Raw genomic sequence first — 15,629 nt, 5'->3', positions numbered from 1 at the left:
GCTGTTCATCTTGATGTTTCGTGAGTACTCGTCTTCACGTAGAGGAGGGCAGGTCATGTGTGGGAACGGCAGGAGGTCCTAGTCCTTAGGGGTACTTTGGACAGATAAGGCTAACCTCGGGTGGCAGCTGTTGAGTGCATCCCAGTTCCTACATCACCCGGGTGCACGAACGCCTGTAGCTAGACAGATTTCATACAGTCCGGATAGTCAATCTACTAATAGGCTTTGTACGATATGCATGATTGAAATGTATCTTGTGTGTTGGATTATTTGAAATGTATGTTTTTGCACGAATTAAATTACATAAGCTTACCCTGTGTTTTCTTGTCGTGTCTCGTTTTGTACGTTCGTCTTGTCATTGCAATGATCATCCATGTGGATGTGAGCAGAAGGGGGCGAGCTGTTGGAGGAAGCGCTGGAAGAAGAAAATTTGGTAGAAGTAGAAGTAAAGACCGAAAAGTAGAACGTTCGGTCAGTAGTGTAGCGTAGCAAGGTGGTCGTTCGACCACCTCCTCTTTTGATTTTATTTGACCGTTCGGTAGCTTCTTTTGTCAACCGTTCGGATTAGTTTCGTACCGCTGTACATTTTAAATGTGTAAATCTGTCTGTAAGGTCGTTCGGCCGTAACTGTACGCTCTTCAAATTTAAGACTGATCTGAATTATTATTAAATGTAATTATTCTATGATATAGTTAATATTGTATTTTTGGGATGTTACATATAACACCCTTCCTCCAGGTACAATAGACTGCTTTGCCACGGTGAAATCCCTCTTCAAACAGCAGTACGCGTCCAGCCGAATGCAAGACCTGACACCAGCAGAACTCGTCAACACCAAGCAGGAGAAGGACGAATCTCTAAAGTCCTTCATGAAAAGATACAATGAAACCGCTCGACGGATAAAGGATATTGGTCATTCCTTTATTATCAGCAATCTACCCTCATGCTTGAGACCGGGATATTTCTCGGAGGACTTATATGCCGAGCCCCCCAAAACCATGGAGGAACTCCAGGCTAGGGTGGCAAAGTTTATTCGGGTAGAGGACATCACATAGTCACGGAAGAAGCAGCAGCAGGAGACGAACGACGGGAACAAAAAAGAGGGAAAACGATCGTTCCATAATAACGGGGACCATCCCCAGAAAAACTTCCCTCGCGTTACCAGTTTAACCACTTTGCGGCTTTTAATGCACCTCGCGCAAAGGTTGTAGAGGAAGCTCTTGCCACCAATTTGATCACACTCCACCGGAGATGTTCTCCTACAGACGCCGACAAGGGAAAAACCTGTCGGTATCACCTAAATAATGGTCACACCACAGAAGAATGTACCACGTTAAAAAACAGTATCGAGCAGCTTATCCGAGAGGGTCATCTCCGTAAGTATGTAAAGACGGATCGGTCGCGGATAAGAAGCTCATCAAGGTCTCCAAAAAGAAATAATGAATGGCCACATAGAAAGCAGGAACGGAAATGTAGGCGGGAGTCGCAGCCGCAGCCATAGCTCTGACCGCACAATCCTGAGGTGTATCGACTAGAAGTGATGAAAAGTCCTTCCTAACACTAGCAACGCGACTCACCTCAAATTCTACTTTAGTTAAAATTTGTTGACTTGTTTATTTCATTCAGATTATAATTGCTGAACACTATTTTTAATTTTATCCTAAATTCAATTTGTTGTCATAAGACCGAACGGTCTATCATCAAGCAAGAACGGATACAGCGTCATAATGCTAGACTGAAAAAGGCATAGAACAAGGTCGAACGGGCTCTCAACTAATGCTGATACAACGCATCAACAGGTTAAACACCGAGCGGGTCGGTCGTCTCAGTCGTCTAGCACACCTGGACGTTAAACACCTAGCGGGTCGGTCGTCTCCGTCGTCTAGTACACCTGGATAGGCGAAGTCACCGAGCGCTCATCGTATTCAGGCAAAGCCACAGAGCAGTCATCCTATCCAGATACTTAAGAACCTGGATAGTCCGGGGCCACAGAGCAGTCATCCTATCTCTTCGACTACCGAGAAACTCTCTATGAACGATCATGTACGCCTACTGGAAAGTTCTCCTGGGTCATGAATGATTATATTGGGAAGCGTTCCTTGGCCGAACGGTCAAGCAGGAAGGACGTTCGTTGTAGACCGTCCGAGCGCGTTGACGGAAAAGATAGTTTCCAGACGCGTCCAACTAAGGGATGTAATCCGTAAGGTCACTGGGACCCGATCGCGTTGACGGATAAGACAGCTTCCGGACGCATCTAACTAAGCGATGTAATCCCTAAGGTCACTAAGACCCGATCGCGATGACGTATAAGACAGCTTCCGGATGCATCCAACTATGGTTAGTAATCCCTAAGGTTCCATCATTTAACTAGGGGATATAAACATCAACAAATGAATAAAAAAAAATAAACGCGATCCTATAAACATTCAAGCATAAATCCAAGAACATAAGTTTCAACAAGTACCATAAAACAAATACTAAGTCAATGGTGCAAAAATAAAATTCAAAGTACTCAGTGAAAGAACATACCAAATACCCTCGAGTTCATATCGTCATGCTCGAGGCAGTTGATAATCTTTCTGGAAGAAAAGGGGCGAGACAACGAAGCCATAACACTCAGAGCCTCCAATTCGATATCAATCATATCTTCTTTCAACCAGGAGGTAAGCTTCCTAGGGTTCTGGGTCCAGTACAAAGGACCTTGGGACTATTATCCTCGTTGAAAAAGAACGAGCGTCCTGATTCAGTGATATTGTATGAGATTAAAATATTGTATAAGATGATTGTAATGTTATATAATAACTACGATTATATAATATAGCGTCAATATCCAAATAAAGAGAACAGTTAGAGTATGACATGTAATTAAGTGCGGAATTACAATCATCCAAATAAAGAGGCGGAAATTTAAACTTAAACAGTTTAAAAGATTGAACACTACAAGTGTTCAAATAGGAAAATTCCTAAGTAGACTACACCACAACATCAGTATCCTCTAGCTCTTGTTCCAAAGGAATCTCCTTGACAACATGTGCTCCCATCCAAGTGGATGATCATCGCCAAAGAAACATACCCAAACAGCACACAACAAAGAAATGCAAGGGTGAGTTAGATATAAAAAGCATGTTATACATATATCACAGTTAATTCATTTCATCATACATAGTTACATATAAAAGAACAATTAAAGCATACTCATTAAACCGTAACTCACACACTCACACGACTCATCCGGATTTGTATAACTGTTGAACTATTGGTCGTCTTTGCACTTGCATAGTTCAGCTGGCCCCCCAACACTAGCAAGGTAAATCCCCCAATCTGTCTATGTCTACCATCAAAGACTATAGACGAGGACCTTCCTCTACTCTCACCACTTACATTGTTCTTCTTTACTTGAGCATGAACAATGCTTTGAGTGTAGGGATAGACATACCAGTTCAAAGCTCTATACAGTTATACAGAACAACCACTATACACCACACCACCACTTTCGATCATCTCACCCTGAGATGTCCAATTCATACTCATATACGTACAGTTCACATACTCATATACGTACAGTTCACATACTCATATACGTACAGTTCACAGTTATATTCATACTCATATACGTACAGTTCACATACTCATATACGTACAATTCACATACTCATATACATACGGTTCACAGTTATATTATCAATAATCCAACATATCTCATATACTTTTAGGATAATTCATTCCCACGATCATACTAATCATTTCACACACTTAATACAATCCAAAACAACAACAATTGGTCTTGGAACCGAACATTAAAAGCTTAGGCCGAACGCAACAAGAACGTACGCTATCAAACTGCAAACTGTAAGGTCGAGTACAGTTTGGACGAACGTTATGAAACCGAACGTTATTTGAACGAATGTCAAGAAAACCGTACACGATCAGATCGATCACTCTGAGGTCGAACACTGTTTGGACGAACTCTAATAACCTGAGTACATTCAGACCGAACACCATCAGATCACTATGAGGTCGAAAACTGTTTGGACGAACGCTCAAAAAGCCGAACACTATCAGATCACTATGAATACTGTTTGGGCGAACGATCAATAGATCTAACACTATCAGATCACTACAATACGGTATGGACGAACGCTCAAAAAGCCGAACACTATCAGATCACTACAGATACTGTTTGGACGAACGCACATATGGATCAAATACTACGAGACCAAATACTGTTTTGGACGAACGCACATATTGATCAAATACTACGAGAACAAATACTGTTTTGGACGAACGCACATATGGATCAAATACTATGAGACCAATTACTATTTGGACGAACGCACATATTGATCAAATACTACGAGAACAAATACTGTTTTGGACGAACGCACATATGGATCAATTACTACGAGACCAAATACTGTTGGGACGAGCGGTAAGAAAAGTTAACGTAGTCAGACTAACTCAGTGTGGATGAACGTGTCAACACCCAATTTCGTCCGGGTAAATATAATTTATCAAAAAAATAAAAAAAAATGAAAAATACTATTTATTTTACTTTTTGCACCCCCAAGTTTTCTTTTAAACACTTAATCCAATGACCCAAAATAATCTCACTTTTTTTACTTCCTCACCACCCATCTTTTCTTATCACACCCCATTCTCCACATCACCATCCACCTCACCCTCCACATCATCTACCTTTTTCATTTACTTTTTCCACATCATTTCCATATTAATTTTATATATCAACTTTTCTAATTATTCCACTTACATTTTTTAATTATATCTTCTCCATCAACATTTTTTATTATCCATTTTTCTCCACCTTATTTTTCCACCCACTTTTTATATTATTTCTTTCACTTATTTTCCACATTAACTTTTACTATTCACTATATTTTATTTCACCTAATTTCTCCACCAACTTTTTATATTTTTTCTTCCACTTAATTTCCACACCTAATTTCTCCACCAACTTTTTATATTATTTCTTTCACTTATTTTCCACATTAACTTTTACTATTCACTATATTTTATTTTACCTACTTTCTCCATCAATTTTTTATATTATTTCTTTCACTTAATTTCCATACCTAATTTCTCCACCACCTTTTTATATTATTTCTTTCACTTAATTTCCACACCTAATTTCTCCACCAACTTTTTATATTATTTTTTTCACTTATTTTCCACATTAACTTTTACTATTCACTATATTTTATTTCACCTAATTTTTCCACAAACTTTTTATATTATTTCTTTCACTTATTTTCCACATTAACTTTTTCTATTCATCTTTTTTTATTATATTTTATTTCATCTAAATTTTCCACCAACTTATTATATTATTTTTATTCATCAACTTTCTTCATCCTTAACTCTATAAATACCTACATTCTCTTCACTTCACACACAAAAAAAAATTACATAATATTATCTCTAAAAATCTCTTCATTCCATCCCAAAACTCTACTTCATTTTTCTCTCACATTTTACTATTTCCTAATCCCTCTATACATAGTAAATCCCATACCACATTTCTACTACAAATTCATCTTCTTCACCATCAATCTACCTCTTCTCACAACTTATTACAAGCAAAGTATTGCTTCATCTTTCAAATCTTTAACAAGGTACACATTTTCCTTTCATTCTATTTATACGCATTTTGATCATTTTTTTTAGTTTATAAATTTATCCAATTTTCTACCACAATTTTATCCTATGTTTTTTTCACAATTTTATGTCATAGATATTTCAACTCATCTCTCTTCTTAATAAAAAGAAAATTAAAATATAAAAATTAAAGATAAAAATAAAAATACAAAATAAAAAAATTAAAAATTAAAAATTACAAAAATATATTTTAAAGGTTTAGGCACATGTGTGATCGCACGCATCGTCCTTGTGCCAAAAAACCTTTTCTCTTTCTTCAAAATCCCAAAAATATATTTCAAAGGTTTAAGCACATGTGTGATCGCACGCATCGTCCTTGTGCTAAAAACCTTTTCTCTTTCTTCAAAATCCCAAAAATATGTTTTAAAGGTTTAGGCACATGTGTGATCGCACGCATCGTCCTTGTGCCAAAAACCTTTTCTCTTTCTTCAAAAAATGTCGAAAATACGTTTCAAAGGTTTAGGCACATGTGTGATCGCACGCATCGTCCTTGTGCTAAAAACCTTTTCACTCTCCTAAATTAAAATACCAAAAACATATAAAAAATCTTCAAAAACTAAAAAACATCTACTTTTCAAAACAACAATCAATATCGCCTGGCCAGAACTACGTGATCCTTGATTCTCCATCAAAAATGGAGATAAGTAGGAGCAAGGCTAGTCCTTGTCAGGTTCATTCTCCCAAAAATCCAAATTTATCCATAACAAATTCTCAAACAATTTCCTAAACAAAATTTCAGGCAGTTTTCTAAATGAACTACGGAACCCTGATTTCTCATTCTGAATGAGAATACGTAGGAGCAAGGTCAATCCTTGTCGGGCCCAAAAAACAAAAAAAATATTGTTTGTTTCTTTAGAGTTTTATTTTAAGGGAAAGTTAAACATTTTGAAAACCACATCATATTCGCATGTTTAATTAAAGGTACTGCCTTAAGGCAGGCGTTGTAGGGTGCAAATACCTTCCCTACACGTAACCAACTTAGAATCTCATTTTCGCAGACCATGTCTTATCATTTTATGGTTTTTCCGTAGTTTTCCAGAATAAACTATGGTGGCGACTCCAATCTCTTTAATCAAAATTTATTTTTTCTTTTTCGGATCGTCGTCCCGTCGCGATTTTTTCAGTTGCGACAGAACGGTATGAAAAACAAACGTAATCAAACTAACACTGTTTGGACGAGTGGTAAGAAAAGTGAACATAGTCAGACTAACTCAGTTTGGACGAACGGTATGAAAAACAAACGTAATCAAACTAACACTGTTTGGACGAGCGGTAAGAAAAGTGAACATAGTCAGAATAACACAGTTTGGACGAACGGTATTTTCTAGTTCTACAGATATGCAGAATCGTTTCGAGACTTCCAGAGCCCCAATTTTCATCCCCTTTTCCCCAGATCCACATACAACAGCACACTTTTACAACCACTCATACAGATTCATACACAACAAAGTCACTCTAAATACGAAATTTATTCATCAACGACAGTATATTATGGATTTCAATACACACATAGTTCATACAATCCAGAGAAAAGGATCTGGCTCCCCTTACCTCTTGAAGACTTCCTTTGTGAATATTGAATCTATCTCCCCCAAGACTTGCAGTACCAAGGCCTCCTTGCAACTGCAGCAGCTCACAACTCCACCTCTCTCACGGATTTTGCAGCAAGGATTTCACTCCCCAAGTGCATAACCCTTTACCCCTTTTATCTCCTACACGTAATGCTTTTAGAAATGGTGCAAAAATGAAAGCAAGGCCCGAACGTGTGTTGTTCTCCATTTGCCAAATAAAATAAAATCCCACTTCTTTCTATGGGGCGGCTGGTGCTTCCCAGCAGTGATTGGTCCCCCCATCTTCTTTTGACTCCAAAACATGTGCTTGCTGAATTCTTTTTCCAAAAAGACTTTTCCATGGGCCCTAGGCCATGTAACCGTGAGCTCCACTTCATTTCCACGTGGCCCCTCACTTAGGTTCTTACAATGACTCGCTATTAAAAACAGTTTAAAATTTGTAACACCCTCCTCACGCACACACGCATTGTCCAAAGCATTGAATTGAATCTTTTATGATACGAAATGAAAATATGATTACAAAATAGAAAGTGTACTGATAGGTCCTCCCAGCATAGACCGAGCGAACGGTTAACAATGTCGCCCTCCAAGATGGCAATCAGGACGAACGTCCAAGAAACCGAACGTCCTCCCTTAGATGGGACGTACGCCCAAGCCCAAAATGGCAATCAGGACCAAGGCCGCTCGAGCACCACAAGGCCGAGCGTTAACCCTTGTTAAGCACCAAAGTCGAGCGACCACCCAGGACGACTCGCATAACACAAGAACCGGACGCCTACCCAAAGTAGAACGTCCGCCCGAGATTGGACGTCCCCTCAAGGTGGAACGTCCGCACAAGAATCTGGACCGAACGTCCACCGAGCGGCCAATCATTTAGGAAGCGGACGTCCGCCAAAGGTTGGCACGTCCGCCCAATAGTCTGGACCGAGCGTCCAGCCAATCCAGAAGCAGGCTTCCGCCCAAGGTGGCACGTCCGCCCAAGAATCAGGGACGGGTTTCCCATCATTCATGAACCGGACGCCCGCCTAACCGACCCTCACTTTGTTGATTACACGGTTAAATGCTAATGACACATTAAAGTCCTTAATGAAGATTAAGGTATTATTGGACCGTTTCCAGGCCCCCAAAAGGTAAAAGCCCATTACAATCAGTATAAATAAAGGTCTCAGGTATGATTTCTGAACGGATTGCTTAGAACGCAACACATGCATGCATTATATAATGCTCTGTCATATTACTGACTTGAGCGTCGGAGTGCCTTTAGCAGGTACCCGGCCCTCCGGCATGGAGCAGAGAGCGAGCGTCTGGAGTAGGAGGACGTCCGCCCGGCTTGGAGCAGAGAGCGAGCGTCTGGAGTAGGAGGACGTCTGCCCGGCATGGAGCACAGAGCGAGCGTCTGGAGTAGGAGGACATCCGCCCGGCTTGGAGCACAGAACGAGCGTCTGGAGTAGGAGGACGTCCGCCCGGCTTGGAGCACAGAACGAGCGTCTGGAGTAGGAGGACGTCCGCCCGGCTTGGAGCACAGAGCGAGCGTCTGGAGTAGGAGGACGTCCGCCCGCCATGGATCATGGAGTTCGCTCGTCCGCCTTTACCGTCTGCGACCGCCCGCCCGTCTTCGACAAGTAAGCTTGTGTGTTTTTACAGGGTCCCCACCGATCCAGTCGAAACAGAAAGTAACCTGGAAAGATCATTGTCTTTGTCTTGGATGCAAAGTATGAGTTGAAGATTGTTCCAGGGACATGACGCTTCGGAGCAATATCAGAACGGTGCCGCTTGGAAGAAGTTTGAGGTTCGGCATCAAATCTTTGTTTTCGCTTCTGATTTTGCCAAAGGCTTCCGAATTGGTATGGTAATAAACCATAAAAGCTATTCTGCTCAGGGTTTAAGCACTTACTAGACCTGTCAAAACAACCTATTTTATAAGATTTCGTCCTAGCACACGTGGATTGGGGCAAAAAAACCCACAATACAAAAAATAGTCATTAAAAATAGCCTCAATGAATGATTCGAATGATCATTTTTCTTTTTACTGATTGTAGGATTTACAAAAAGCTTTGGTGAAGGTTCGTCGAAAAAACAATTCGAAGAAACCTGCACAAAAGAATGCTTAATTGGTGTCTCAATGTAAACAACCTTTTAAAACTGTAGCTTCTGACTGCATCTGATCTAGACAATTTAGAAGTTTGTATACATATCACGGTTTTCTGATATGTTATTTTAGTTGTTTTGAATACAAATTTTGCTAGGGTTGTCTAGCTGCAATGGTAAAGATAGAAAAGAGGTAACATTGAAGTTGTCCATCATCATGCACTCCACTTTTATTTTTGGTGAGTCATGAATCGTTACCGGAGCCTGGACTTTTATATCACCTACATAAATATGTGAATTAAAAAACCTGTTTACAAACAGAAAATATATATATTAAACACACATCTCATTCTCCTAGGTGACAAAAATTACTTGAGTTGGAAAATGGCTAAAAAAATGAAATATTTTCAACTTAGAGTGATGAAAATGGAGGAAAGTATATTTTTCAATATAAAAATCAACTTTAACTTTTTTTAACAGTCAGATAATTCTCTTTAGAAATGGTTCTAACTTCTGAATTCTTTTTCTGACGAAGTATTTTGAAAAAATTTCAGCTAATAATTAGAAGTTAATTTTAAATAAAAATTTCAAGAAATTCTATTTCTTAAATACTCTTTTTAATGTATATTAACAACTTTGATGTCGCAAAATTTGGCAATATTTTCTAAATTCTTTTAGAATTTTTAATTTTTTACATTTTAAAATTAGAATTTACAGTTGTAAGTTTAACTGTACTTGCATTCGTAATAAATTTAAAATAATAATATATATATTTTTTACTTATTGTATTTGCATGACTATTTTTAACAATACATAATAAATTAATCAATGAAATAATGTATTATTTCAAGTCTTATGATGTCAGACCTCGTATTTATGCACCCAAACCCCACCTGTCTAATCTCATTAAAACGCATCCAAAATCCCTCTGCGCGGACGTCAAGTGTCACTCACCGAAGTTTCTGAAATCAGATAGTGGAAGGCAAGTGTCGGGAGAGCGGACGCTCGTTTGGACGTGGGAAGAAAATGATTGTTTCTGAAACTTCCGTCCCACTCTCTTCTGCATGCACCTTCTCCTTTCCAAACTCTGACTTTCCATTTCTCCTTCTTCTCTCTAGAAACTCTTCCTTCTCTCTACTGTAACTCATCCTTCTCTTCTCCGATCACATTTCAGAAACCGTAGAAGCGTTCCCGACGTCTTAAGCTTCATTTTGAACCGATCATTTCAACGTTCTGATACTGGTAAGTTTTCTCTTTCTTAACCGTTCGTTCTGTCCAACATGCAAGCCAACTTCTGGTTTCATGAATCCTTAATTTTAGTTCTGAATCATTGTTGGTTCGTTATTTGATTTTGGTTCGTAGAGCAGTTGAGCGTTAAGGGTAGAAGGAAATCTTAGTTCTTTGGCAAACCAACTTCAGTCAGTGGGACGTCCGTTTACACTAGAGGTAAGGGAAGCTTATTCAATTTAATTCTTATGTTTTTGACTATACTGCATGAACGTGCGTTGAGTTGTATGAAGCATGATTATATGATGATTGATTATTTGATATGTGAAAATAACTGAGTTGATGTATGAGTATTTGAAATGAGCTATAGTAGTAAGTATGAAATTTTGAAGTATTATGCTGAGGAATGAATTTGAATATATGTGAATACTGGATAATAAATTCCCTATGATATTGAACGTTCGTCATTGAACGGTCCTTGACCGTTCGGTGTTTCTTATAAATTCTTTTGAGAGTGAGTTCTTTCATTTGGAAAGAGTTCTAGTTGAGGACGAACGCCTTCTTGTAATAGTACTATGTTTGAGCGTTCGACCAAACATAGATTCACTTGCATGTTACGTGAGAAAATGAAAATCTTGTAAACATATATTTTTCATGTTTAGTTATTCTTCAACCATGTTCCCAATGTGTTTATTCTTATGATTATAAATGGTTCCCATTATAAATTATTGATAAGTCTAAGCTCTCACTCTCATAATGTGTGGCGTCCGGTCTTATACCAAACGCTCATAAACCTTTTGACTTTTGTAAGCCGTTCGGTCATGTTTCATTTGAACCTTGTACAGTTTACTTTTGACAAGCTATGTAAGGCCGGCCAAAAATTTTCGTTGGTTTAGTATAAAATTGAATTGGTTTATCATTAAATGTAATTAATTTTATTATATGGTTTTTAGTGTATTTTTGGGATGTTACATATGAGATAGCATGATATTATAAATAAATTATAATAATTTAATAAAATAATCTGCTTCTAAGCATGCTTTACAATTTCTCAAATATGTTTCTCTCTTTCGATTAATTTTTTCCTTTTCTTGAGTGAGAAAAAATACTTGTTTTTGGTGGCTGGATTCCCTTTGTGCGCATGCTGAGCATTTTGCTTCCCACTAAATCATCATGTGCTGAACATTCCATGTAACTATGTGCTTCCACATGCCATCTTCTCCTTTCCATGCTAGACTTGGCAGCTTTCACGTGATTGTGTCTTCTTTTCTTGTGGGCCGTGCTACTTCCTCTCCAAGCAAAACCGTATTAGCACTTTTAATGGAGTATGGACGTGCAACTTGTGGCAAGCTGTCCCCTACTTTTCTCCATCATGTGCATCTCTTTCACCTTAATATAATATACATTTGGCAGCTGCTGGAACCGTGAACTGTTGCACTTCCCATGCTTCCTCTCACATGTCATCTTCTCATTTCCAACAAAATATTCCTGGTGCTAGACTTGGCAGCAAGCACCGTGCAGGAAATGGCTTTTAGTGTTCTCCTTTTTGTCCATTTTTAGATCAGAATTTGCATGTGCTGGCCTGCTGGAAGTTTCACGTGGGATAGCAAAATTTATCTGCTTTCACGCTGCCTAGTGAGTGTGTGGGACAGCCCACTACTTCGTTCCATTCCATGCAGTGTCCGTGTGCTCTCCACTTGTGACAATCTGCTGTACTACCATGTCCATTCGAAACTGGAACGTGAACTGGCCGACGCTGGAGCTTGACTGGCCGGAGCTGAAGCTGCTTGTCCGTAAATTCCAGCCCCTCTTTGGAACTGTTGGAGTTGGACGTTCTCTTCATCACCGTGCAGCACACCAACGTTGGACGGTTACTGGACTTGCTGGACCTGCCAGCGTGTGCAAGCTGGACGGTTACTCCTCTCCACTAGGACGAACGTTTTTAATCTTGGTCGAACACTTTCTGGACGATCGTCTCAACCATGACCGAACGGTACTAAATTAACGCTTAAAACGAACGGTATTAAACTCGCACCTACCCGTACGGTATCAATTGAAATCTTGAACGAACGTTACCAAATTAACACCTAACCGAACGGTAAAGATACTGGTCAATAACGAACGGTTATTCATAGAGGACGAACGTTCTTATGCTGGAACAGTGAAGCCAGATGAGCGAGCGGTGAGGTCGAATGACCAAAAACATGTGAGTCCGAACGGTTGAGGACGAACGGTACAGGACGAACGTTACAGGACGAACGCTAGATTGTGAACTGGCCGTCAGTGTTGCTGGACGTTGCTCCACGTTTTTGGACACAACCCCTGCTGCTGTTTTTCTCTGGTCATCTCAATTGGCCGTTCGGTCTTCAAAGGATCCCACCGTTCGGTCACTAGAGGCTCAAGAGATGGTGTGCAGTTCAGTCTTTACAAGACCGTTCGGTCAATGAAAACAGTTCGTTCCTGTTTTTGTCAGACCGTTCGGTTCAATGCTTTGGCAGACCGTTCGGTCAAGGCTTTGGCAGACCGTTCGGTCAAGGCTTTAACAGACCGTTCGGTCATCTTCAGCAGATCTTCTTCAACCTTTCAACCATGATTCTCTTGCACAAAATGTTGATTGAAATAATTAGGCCCAATTAATGCAAATTAAATAAAATAAGAATTAGTCTTGCAATTGAGCCCAAATAATGAAAATGTAAGAATAATTGATAATTAAGCATAAGTCACTAACAAAATATGGTGCTAGGAGCTAAGTGTATATTGAAAAATGGTGACTCATCAAACGACTCTTGGATGAAAGTTGGGATTTGTAAAGTATGAATGTGGACAAAGCTTAGCTGGCGATTCATCCTGATGTTCCGTGAGTGCTTGTCCTCAAGTAGAGGGGAGTATGTCATGTGTGGGAACGGCAGGAGGTCCTAGTCCATAAATGTAACTTGGACGGAACGGACTAACCTCGGGTGGTAGCTGATGAAAATTCCAGTTACTATATCAGCGGGTGCACGAACGTCGTAGCTACACAGAATTCATACAGTCCGGACAGTCAGTCTAGTATCAAGAATTGATTGAATTGTATATTGGAATATATTTGATATGTTTGATATGTTGAGAAATGCATGTTATTACTTGAATTAAATTAAATAAGCTTACCCTGTGTTTTCTTTGTGTTGTCCTGTATCTGTACGTCCGTCTTGTCTTTCCAATGATCATCCGTGTGGATGTGAGCAGATGGTAAACAAAGTTTGTATGGAGGAAGATTCAACTTGTAAAAAAGCAGGACAACTATCACCGGCAGGAAGAAGAAACTCTTAGGTTCTGGTAAACATAACATGTCTTTTCACCTCCCATTTCGTATTAAAGAAGCCAAGAGAGCCAATGCGTCATGCGCCGTCAGATCAACCCGAATCCAGCGGCTGTGGTTTCATGTCTTTTCATTTCCCCAAAAAAGCGGGAAACCCTAAAACTCTTAACGCCAAAACGGTGCGTATCACTTCCCCAATAAAGAAACACTCAACGTCCTATAGTAAACTCGCAAGCAAACCTTGCGCTCGTTTACTCGGACTCGGGGGGCATGTACCGTAGGATACCTGAATCCACCAATTGTCGACCGGTAACCCAGGCGACCGATAAAGCCAAAAATAAGAGTACACAAGGCCGAGCCGTCTTACGGTCGTAATGTTGCGATCGTACGTATGTCGAACACATCAAAAGGCAAGGCCAACGTCGAACCCGTGACTTACCCTCTGGACATCAATCGTTGACACGATCGTATTACAGCGTTCGCGTGCTTGTGTCGATAACAGTAGACGATCGACAGTTAACCAACAATGTCGCGACAATACAGTTAGTTACAAGAGGAAACACCTCCGGTCAACTTTAGTCAAATTGAACATATTAAATCTTAATGAACGGTTAGAAATACCAGATTTATGCCACGAACCACGGGATTAACTGATCCAATATTAAGCACGATCTAACGGTTACAATTTCCAAATGGTCAACTTTTATAACTAACCGGATTTCCAGGTAAACAATGATTTTTTACTGTTTTAAATAGGAAAAGCAGAAGGAAAGAAAAGGTACATTTTTTCCGAAGAGAGATTTATGATTTTCCACTATTATTGAACTGAGAGAGTTCTACAATTCTCATTTTTTCTAACTTGAGCGTCGGAGTGCCTTTGCAAGTACCTACCCCACTCTCCCTGAAACGTGCTGACTAGGAGAAGGAAGTGAAGATAAAGGCATTCTAAGAGGAGAAGAAGTGACAGATCAGGTTCATATTTCGGTCCCAACTTTTATACTGAAACAGTAACCATATCCCAAAGATTAACACGAGTGACTCCGCGGTTATATGACGACAACAAAGTTAAGAAAAAATTTAGTTGTTAATTTCATTGCAAGAAAAGGAGAGTTATCGGAAGGCTCGAGATCAATTTTCAACCTAGAGAAAATTTCTGAAAAAGAGATAGGGGAATTAACTCTCTTCTTCTTGATGCATGATAGATGTACATTTTAGGTTTATGATTCTGATATGAGCATGTTGGATTTAGTAATGTTAGCTATGTGTCTATGTGTATGGATTTTGGTTGTTCTTGACTGTGTTTTTTCATTTGGAGTTACCACATTAAAACTTTAATCTCCATTTGTTTACCATTAGATTAAGTTTAATTTTTTATATATGTTTTTTGAGATATATTAATTTACTTTGACCGTTTAAAATTTTAATTTACGGTTTGTATTAAAGAGATGAATTTTGTAGTCTTGAATAAATTGATCCCCACTTTATTTCTGTCTCAAAGTTACTTTTGGTAAAATTTCAATTTCCACTTAGTTTACCATTCCATTAAACTAAAATTTTTATATATGATCCCTATGAAGGAGCTTACTCCTTTTTTTGCTGTTATGATTTTTCATTAGGATCTGTCTTTAGAGGAATAAATTTCGCATATTTGAGTAACCTGATTAACACTATAATTTTGTCCTTAAGTTACCTCAGTAAAAATGTTAGTCTGACTTTGTTTACCATTAGATTGACCATAATTTGATATATGTTCCATAAGACATAAATCATCT

The sequence above is a fragment of the Vigna angularis genome, chromosome 8 (assembly GCF_016808095.1).
Source record: "Vigna angularis cultivar LongXiaoDou No.4 chromosome 8, ASM1680809v1, whole genome shotgun sequence".
Lineage (NCBI taxonomy): Eukaryota > Viridiplantae > Streptophyta > Magnoliopsida > Fabales > Fabaceae > Vigna > Vigna angularis.
The sequence above is the reverse complement of the archived record's forward strand: the minus strand, read 5'-3'. Positions refer to the sequence as shown.